The sequence below is a fragment of the Mesitornis unicolor genome, unplaced genomic scaffold (assembly GCF_000695765.1).
Source record: "Mesitornis unicolor isolate BGI_N332 unplaced genomic scaffold, ASM69576v1 scaffold14821, whole genome shotgun sequence".
NCBI classification, from domain to species: domain Eukaryota; kingdom Metazoa; phylum Chordata; class Aves; order Mesitornithiformes; family Mesitornithidae; genus Mesitornis; species Mesitornis unicolor.
The window spans coordinates 28724-38463 of record NW_010161792.1 but is presented as its reverse complement, the minus strand read 5'-3'; positions in this window follow the sequence as shown (position 1 = coordinate 38463).

Below are 9740 nucleotides of genomic sequence, written 5' to 3'. Positions count from 1 at the left end.
TGCTTGTCCGGACTGTAGATAAAAACGCGTCAGGGATGAGCAGTTTTATCACCCAGACTGGAAGGCGCTGTCTGTTCTGCACAGCCCCTCCAGAGCACATCTCTGCTGCTGAGGGAAAAATGCCATCCCGAGTTACGAGCTGCGTCTCTCTCCCGCGCTGTCATAACACATCTGCCACAGCCACTTTTTGGGAGGTGTGTTTGGAAGATGGAAGGGCACCTTCCTCCTGATGGTTATAACAAAGCGTCTCGCCTTTGAGTTCTGCGATGAATTAGCAGTCTCCGCTCATTAACTGCTACCTATATCTCCCAACGTCCGGGGTAATAGCTGCAGGTAGGACGCGTGTGTTTGTTTTAATAGGCCTGCTGGGACCCCTCACGCTAAATGACGCGAGTCCTCGAGGAGGTGTGTGAAGGAGCAATAAATCGTCTATAATCGGACTACCTTTAGCCAGGCTAAAATGAATTTCAAGCATCCAAGAGAGGAGACACCAGCAGTATTTTGCCACACCGGTATTGCTTCTGATATCTTCTGCTTAACCTTCGTGACCTGCTCCTCCCAGAATGACTCCTTGCTCGTCAAATTGCCCATCATTGCCCGCAGCAATCACCTCTGCTTCATCTGAGCCCCTTTGCCCAAACAAAGGAGAAAACCTCTTTCCCGAAGGAGCATTGGAGCGATGATTGCTTTCAATTTTCCACTGAGCTCTCCGTAGCCGACATGGTCCGCCCGCAATAGAGTCTGCGTGTCATGGGAGACGGATTGGATACACACACAGAGTGGATTTGTGGTATCTCTGCTGCATCCAGCATTGTGCTCCTCGGGCTCGGGGAAGCCGCTTCCTGCTCTGTGACACTGTCAGACAGCAAGGGTTTGATTTGAGCTCCAGGAGGGTCGGAGCCGTGCGGGGATGGGACGGCGGCTGTTGTTGGAGGATCGGGGAATGATGAAAGATGGTTGGAGAAACTGGCGAAAAAGAGGATTAAACTGGGGAGCTGCTGCCAAGTATTAAATGCTTAAGAGTCGGTGGCAGTAGGAACTGAAGGAAGTTGCTATCTGAAGGGTTGTTACTGTGACAAGCAATTCATTTTCATGCTGAATACCTTTCTTGTCTTTTTTTGTTTTGCCCAGTGCGTAGTACGAATATTGCTAACGCGTTCCCACCAGCCTGCTCTCCTCCCGACTCTCTCTGCTCTGCCACGTCCCTAAATGAGCACGAGCTCTCCTTTTTTCCTCTCTCACCCATCACTTGTTCAGGGGGGAGCTGCCACTGCTCGTGCAGTTTGAATGATAGGCTTTAATTCTTCAGGGGAAATTGATATTTGAAAAACATGAGTGGTTTGTAATCCAAAAAAGCTATTTCTTCCCCAGCTGGAACACATTCTGTATTAAATTTGATCATAGCAACCTAAAAGCCAACACTTGAAGATGCTTTGCTGTGATGCCAGCTTTACCTAGAAACCGTGCGGCACGTACGCTGACACCCGTTGTGCGGTGCAGGTGGAGCTGTGATTCATCAGCGCTTCCCCTGAACGCGGAAGATCGCTCCTGCTGACAACCAAAACCAGACGGAGCTATCGCATGGGCCAGGTGTTTGGGCCCAAAATCCCTCGCCTTTCGGAGCGAGGTGGCTCATCCCTGTTTGGCAGATGGCTCTTTCAGGGTGCTGTGACCTTGTGGTCTCTCTGCGTGGTCTCATGCACCATGGGCTTTGCTTCTTCCAAGCCATGTGCTCCAGGATTAGTTGCTCTCCTGTTTCTAAGCATCTTTTCAGGTTATGATCAGCACTTTGACCTCTCCTTCATCGGCGTAAGTGTGACACTATCACCCTATAGGACTGGGTTTTGAGTTGATCTAGGTACAAAACTCACAGCGTGGCAGTAGCCTCAGCATTGTCTTGAGCGATGCCCTCCATAAACGGGTTTCTGATGGCTCTGTGAAGTATTTCTTCCAGAATGGCAAGAAAATCAGCATCTCTGGGATCAGATCATTGACAAGCCAACAAGGTTGGTAGCCCATGAAGCAGGGCCATCGCTCTGTCAGCTGCCAGAGCTGAATCTCTCAGGACTCATGAAGTGGAAGGGATCAGCTGTGGCGTGTCGACACGAACTGAACTCCGGGGTCGTTTGTGTCTTGGGGTGGTGGAGGCTGCGTTGTTGGCATCGGCAGGAGCTTGGCACTCTGCCCCCCGTGTCTGCTGCCCTGCTGCAGGGCAGGACGAGCGCCAGTGAGAGGCAGCATCCCAAGTCAAGCAGAACTGGTGCGGTTTGGGATCGGGAGCCACGCCAGCGCCCGGTGGCGATGCCCCAAACCTCCCCATCCACAGCTGCTCGCAGCTGAGGTTGGCAGAGGAGCAGAGGACGGAGCTGCCCCTGCTCTGGGGGTCCCCAGGGGCTCTGGAAGGTGGGTTCTGTGTGGTCACCCCCCTGCTCCGTACATCAGGGGAGCACGCCTGCGATGGAGAGTATTTTTGGGGTGGTTTTGGCCAATATCTGAAGAGAAGAGTGAGGAAGATTAATAGGAAGAAGATGGGAAAATAACCTTGGATATGAAGTGTTTTCTGATGAAGTCCCTGAAGTGTAGGTGCAGTGGTTTATTTGGAAAGCAAAGAAAAATGAGGTTGCTCAAAAGCTAATGGACTTTTTGTTTTTTCTCTCAGTCTGCAGGAGAATGTGCTGATAAGGAAAGAAATAGATCTTTTCTACTTCTTGGACTACTTTTTTGTCTCCTTTATCTGTCTCTACTGCTGCCTTGTTGCTCAGCTGTAATTTGTTTAGTTTACCTTAAATAAAGGGACTGAAGTTACTCTGCGTTACAGCTATCGGGTTCCCAGACAAAAACCTCAATAAATAAGACACAGTGGCAAGGCTGTAACTCAGGTTCGTGGTGGTGGCTTTCGAGGACTCGTCTGCAGGACGTAGGTGCTGTTCCCAGCTGAAGGACCGAGTTGTAATGAGATGATTGTCAAGACTTCACTGAGAAATTGTCTTTCTTGCTGGTAAGAAATTGTCTTTCTGCCTGTAACCTGTTTCCTGGCTTCCTTTGGATTTTCTGTGTAATTTATGTCAGCTGAACAAGCGATACCAGCCCTGTCCTAGAGGTCCCTGACAACTGACTTGATCCCGCTTGTAACACCAGCAAATTGTCTTTCTGCTTGAGAATATCTTCTGAAACTGGATTGTATCTCCCAGTTCTGACACCTAACGCAAGGTTTCCATGCTAGAGGACAATTACGAAAGGAAAAGCTAAAAAATAACCCCAGATGCTCTCTCTGGGGTCCCAGGCTCCGAAGCTCTTGGTCTGCCTGACCCGGAGCACTCCGCAGAGAGGACTGGCAAATCTTTGCTGCAAAGCAGATGTTTCGAGAAGCCGCAGCGATTTTCACAGTTAACATTTTGCCAAGATAATCCTGAGCTGTGTAGAAGTCTCGGTGTGGATTTTCCCCACAATTCGAGGCTGTGCCACCCCCCAGAAGCCGTCTGGTGACGGGGTCTCAGGCAGCTCCAGGGCTTCTCGCCCGCATTTCTGGATCAATGTCAGAAGTTCAGGCTGGTCTCCAAGCAATGAGAAAAAGAACAAGAAAAGAGCAAGAAGAGCAGCACTTGGAGATGGTCGCTTTTCAAACCCCTGCTTTAACAAGGCGCTGATTTTAATCAAAGCCGGTTCAGGCTTTTGAAGCCTTCAGTACCAGCGTAACCAGCAGAAGGGATCTCGACGTTTTCAGTCCTTGTTTTGCCCTGCATCGCCCGCACCCTGAGAGGTGAAGATAAAGACCCAGCATTGACTGGAGCCTTTTGTGCCTCAACAGTTAACAAGTTCATCGTGTTTCATAGAAACCGCATCCTAATTTTTATTCCAAACAAGATTTCAGCACTAATTTTTGTTTTGACAAATATGATTTGACACAAGAACGGTGGGAGTCAAGACCTTTCATTTTTGATCTGGGTTTACATTGCGCTGATCTAAATTCCTCCCCCTTTCGCTCTTGCCTTTCAGTTGTAAACTTGGTTATTAAAGTTAGCGAAAAGCTATTTGAAACTCCCTGTTCTGCGGCATTTAAACAGTCCTGCTGTATGCAAGATTAAGTATGATAGCTTCCTAATGACTTGTGCTGTTCGTCTGAAGCAGTGGCACAATGCATTACTGTACGGGTTTTTTTAAATGGCTTTGTTGAAAATGAAGGTTTCGGTTTCTGTTCACTGAAAAACTTCATCAGGGATTGTTTGCCAGATGGCAGGACCAGGCCCCCTGGGTCTTGTCCCCGTGACATTAGAGATGATTTTCCTTAACCTCTTTGCTTGCTTTAGTGCTTTGGCTCTGCCTGCTGAATGCTGCGCTGGTGAGGTTGGATCGGGCTCCCATCCATCCCCGTGACAGACAGTTCCTAACAGCAGCGCCACAGCGACAGCAGGGGTACGTGGCTCTCTGAACGCAGGTGATACGGCACAAAAAATGGGTTTGATTGGAGCTAAATCCTGACATCAGGGAGATAGCGTTGAAAAGCTGGTGAAGATAGCGCCGTCTCCTGCTGCTTGGGAATCCTCACGCCGTTTCCAGCCTTGCAAAGGCAGTGTGTCTGGGCACACAATAAATCCACCGTTATTCCTTGGATCTAGATAGCAAAGCAGGAGAGAGCTGAGGCAGGGTAACTCCTCATTGCACGTGATGTGTGTGCCACTGCTGCACACCATCGTGCTCAGTGGCTCCCCAGACACGGGGCGGCTGTGGGAGTCGGGCATTTCTCCTGGTAAAAGGCATTTCTCCTTCCTGAGGGAAAGGACCGTTAAAGACCCCGCTCTCAGCTACTCATTTGCTGAAGCATCGCTTTTCCAGCTTTTCCAAAGACTCTCAATGGCCAGACTTGCAGCTGGGAGCCCTTCAAGTCTTGTATCTGGCCTGTGATACTCCACGTTGGCTATTTTGGGAAGAGGGGAGCGAGGGAAGGCGACTCTCTCTGTCCCTCCCATCACAGCTGCTCCACTTTGTCTCGAAAATCAAACGTTTGCTGAGCTGTGGAGGCTGAATTTGTCCTGGGGTTCAGCCACTTGTTTGCCATCACGTGTGGGTCTGTCAGCAGAAGGACTCGAACAGGTAAATCCTCGACCTGTAAATACCTCACCCGGAGGGGGGATTTCATTTTAGCCAAAATTGCTTCCTAGAGCTTGACTGACTTCTAACAAAAGAAGAAAGTAAAGAAAGCAACCCCACAAAACCCAACACAAAACTGATTTTGACAAAGGGGTCTCTTTTGGTCCCCAAAAATGCAGCTGAAAAGTGATTCCCATCAGGTAGGAGACCTGGTTGGACTTGGTGGGAGATGGAGAAGCCAGAAGGAAGAGCAGGAGTTGGTTGACCTGTGCAAAGGTGTTTTCTGGGATGCTGGAGATGGATCCCGACATGCAAGCTGCTGCACCGGCTGTCCCTTCTCGTTGGGCTCGTTGTTCTGCATCCAGCTTCATACAAGCCCTCTGAGGTAGGATGGAGGTGAAGGGTTCGTGCTTTGGTACCGTGAGTCGCTCTGTTGTTACCTCTTGTTTCTGTCAGTGAGTCAGCAGCTGACAGACCCCAGGCCCTGCTCCCCCTGGCAGGGGCGCGATGGGGCTTGGTTTCGGCAGCAGCTGGATGAGCTGAGAGGATGGCACAGGCTCCACGGCCCAGAAGGCTGACGGATTTCCTCCCTTATGGGCAGCGCTTTAGCAGCATGAACTGATGGAGCAGGAGCAGAGCTGGGGAAGACAAACCATTTTCTGAGCGCAGCAAAAACCACAATCTATTTTCTGGTGCCAAGGGAACGCGTAGAAAATATCCTGGATGCTCTCGCAAGCGCTCTGCAGTCTCTTTGCTTTTCATTTTTCTTTCTTCACAGTCTGCTTCTGTCCCTCTTCCCTTTCCTTTCCCAGTTTCTGTCCTTTCCTTCAGTCCCTGCTCACTCCTCAGTCGTGCAGTTGCTGTTAAGAGAAATCTGCCCAGTGCTGTGTGTTTCGGCTCGCTGTTGTCTGCCTGCTGAGGTTGGGGGCAGAGGCTCTTTCAAGCTGAAGGGTTTGAACTTGGCTGTAAGAAGCAGTAGGAGAAGTCGTTGCTTTCTCTGATGTGACTGTGTCCTGTTTGGTGTAGCTGAAGGAGAGCTAAATAATGCCACAGTCTCTTGATAAAACACAGTTCTTTGGTGTGAAGACTCTGTCATTTTACTTCCTAAACAACGTAATCCTGTCCTCTGAGCCCTTTTCTAAGGAGGAGCTCAGCTGAGCTGATCCATGTTCCAGCCCCACACAACCTGTGGCTGTCCCTCGCTGGTAATGCCAGCAGATGCAAAGTTGAATTTCCCTTGGATTCGGAGGCTCATGAAAGCTTCATCAAGTCAGATGTAAACTCTCCCTACTCCACTAACGATCCAACCTGTGGTTTCTGTTGTGTCCCTGACACAGGTATGTTTGATTGGCCTGTTCCTGCCTAAATTGGTGGGTTTGATTTGCAGATAATGGGTAGCTAAAGGGAAGTTCGCAGATGCAGCAGCAGTTGTGATTGCTACCACAGTTATACTTAGTCTCTGCTTGGTGCTTTGCAGTGCTTTCCAAGCCCTAATTAGCCCTTACGCGTTTGGCAGGCGGTAGGGGAGGTGTTCTCCACCTTTGATCAGCCCCCATGGCCTCCCTTTATGCTGTACATTGAGAAGCTGTGCCCTCTCCTCCTCCACACACCGGGATGCTGAAGGACACCAGGGCCATGGGACATGTGCAGATGGGCGAATCTTGTGCCTGTGCCCCATCGTAGGTTCCCTGCTCACCTGATTCGGAGCTTTTCACCCTTTACAATGGTATCGTTCAGCTTGGTTTTGGGATATCTGTCACTTCTTGGCCATAGTCCGTGGGCCCATGGTCCATGCAGATCTTTGTGCTGGGGTCAGGCTGTGGTGGCAGCTCTTGTCTTCTGCCCTGTGCTCTGCAGCGGGGTCACAGCACTGCCCCTGGCCAGGCTGGCATCTCCTCGGGTTGGGTTGGTGCTGCCGTGGCCTGGAGGCCTTTGTAGCCTTGTGTTGGTTTCTTTAGTTGGTGAAACTGGGATGTGTCTTTCAAACATTCCCTCTCTGACCCAGCAAACACACGTTAAACCTCGTCATGAGCCTTTGGGGTTGTGTTTTGTCGTATAAACTGTGGCTTTTAGAGATAACGCTGCCATTAATGCCCGTCTTGTTCCTCCCTTGAAGCACATTCCCGCGGGGGTGCGGTGATCGTACAAAGCCATCTCCTCTCCGGGGAGTGCTCCATTCAGCACCTTTCACAAGCATTATGTTAATGAATGTAACGTTCGTTAGTGAGCGCTGTGGCAGCGTTCACAAGCGAGCGGGTGGCTGCTGGTTCCTTGGGTGGGTGGAAGCGGGAACAGAGCAGCCTTGTTGCCCACATGGATGTCTCCATTCTTCTCGTGCACAAAAGAGCGAGCACACTTGTGGTCGGGACGGGGTGGCACAGGCCCTCCTTCAGCTCCAGAAGAGATGAACCTTTGTGTTGCTGCAGCTCCTGGTGCGCTGCTGCTCGCTCTCAGACGCAACTCCAGGCAGAGACCCTGCCACTCGCTGTCACAGGAGCTGCCGGGGAGTCCTTCAGGTAGAAATAGCCCAGTTCTTCCCACTGCTCCCAGTGGAGGAGTCTTCTTTCCCAGTCAGAATGGCCACGGGCTCCTTTTGGGCAGCATAAGAGCTGGTGTGGATCCCAGAGCTGTGTCCAATGGATGCACCTTCTCTTTTCCCATAGGATCTGGTGTGGATCCCAGAGCTGTGTCCAATGGAGACACCTTCCCTTTTCCCATAGGATCTGGTGTGGATCCCAGAGCTGTGTCCAATGGAAACACCTTCCCTCTTGGCCATCAGCAAAGTGATGGTGGCTCTCCGGAGCGAGGTGTATCCTTGCTCCAAGATGGATTGGGGTGGGCTTTTCATAGCACGCAAGGCCTTAAATCTGAGGAGACAGCAACACCTCAGACATGGAGACCTGCTCAGAAGTCATTGCTGCCATTCCTGGGTACTTCCAGAAGGGTTTCTCTTGAGGGTTTCTTGGTTTCTACTTTCCAACTCCCTCAGACAAGAGTACAGTGATGCTGAAACCAGTAATTTAGAGAGGGGAGTGTCAGCAAGAGTCAAAAGTGACAGAGTGGGGGTTGATTCCCTTCTGAAGCTGCTTCCCCTTTGATTATAACCCTCCCATTACAATGTGTAGATCTGGAAAGGCGATTATTTTTGAACGTCTCTCAAACTAAGCAGCGTGTCAAGCAGATATCACCACCTCTGTCAGTGGGTGCGTATCTGTTGTAACGAACACGCTGGGCCAGGCACAGCACCGTCTTTTGGCAGCTGACTGTGACCAGAGCCGCTGGACGTCGCACCCCGAGCTCCATCATGATCCGGTGAGGCAAAGTCGGAGCAGGAGTGAAGATGCTCCTGTGGCAAAGAAGTAACGGGCTTCAAAGCTGGTGCAGAAGAAAGGAAACATCGCTGAGACCCTTGTGGAAAACACACAGCCTGCGGATCTTCAGATACCGAGTGTTTAGGGGAATGTTTAAAACAAATATTTAATATGACACAAAGGGAAACCAGCGGGGAAGCGAGGTTTGCCCTCCACTTTGTCAAATGCAGGGGAGGAGAGCGAAGCAACTCCGAGCTATGCTTCAGCAGAGATCCGAGCACGTTCCTAATCCCTGATGCATTTCATGTATTTAAAAGCCTTACTCGCTAAAAACATCAAAGGCTCCGTAAATTTAAGCAGTATTTTCTCACTTCAATTAATCATCCCAGAAATTGGTGACTTTCTTGTCTCTTTGCCTCCCTTTAGTTTGAGCAAATCCAACTTTTCTCGTTGTCTCTCTGCAGATTATGAAAGGCTTTGTGGATTATATCATCAAATTAAATCGAGCCCATTAGTGTTACTCTGAGAATATCACAGTAATGGGCTATGCCTCAGGCGGCATTGCCGTTCCTTCTCTTTTTAAAATGTTTTGCCCGTGTCTGTGTTGCTCTGGGCTGATGTGTCTCTCCTTGCTAATAGGAAAACGCCTGAAAATCACAGAGTCATTAATACAGAGGAATCATTCGGGTTGATAAAAGCAGCTCTGCCTGCGATGATGTTGTTTTTCATGGTCGCTGCTTTTGGCAGTCGTGCCATACAAACAGCAGCTCGGTTGTTTTTTAGGACCCACCAGTTGATCCAGTTGATCATTTCACCAGCCTGCAGGAATAAATGGATTTCTCCAGGCCGCCTCTGCTGCCTTCATCCCTTTCCTGCAGCCCCTGTTTTTGATGCAGACAGCATCCGAAAGCCAGCAATCTGCCGTTGAGCAGTAAAGCCTTGGTTGGGTTTTTATTAAAGCAATGATGTGCTGACTGGCTGAAAAGTGTCAAAACTGCAATCTTGTAACATCAACAAAACAAGGCAGGATGCCTTTCTTACGGGAGAGGAATGCTGAAAGCAGAAATGAGCCCTGCATGAAATCGGTGGATCTGAGCGCTTCTCCTCCGGGGAAGGGGAATGACGTACAGCAGACACGGGCGCTTTTTTCCCCTTAATAAGAAAAGAGCAAAGTCTCGGTGTTCACGACACTTCACTCACCTTTGCCTGCCTCTCCCCTCTGCAGCAGTTCCTCAACAGAGCGTCCAGCTGGGCCTTCCTCTCTTAAGCTGAGCTGGAATGGAATTAACACCAAAGGTATTACACAAGTGCCGAGCCAATCCGAGCGTGCGATAAAAGGCT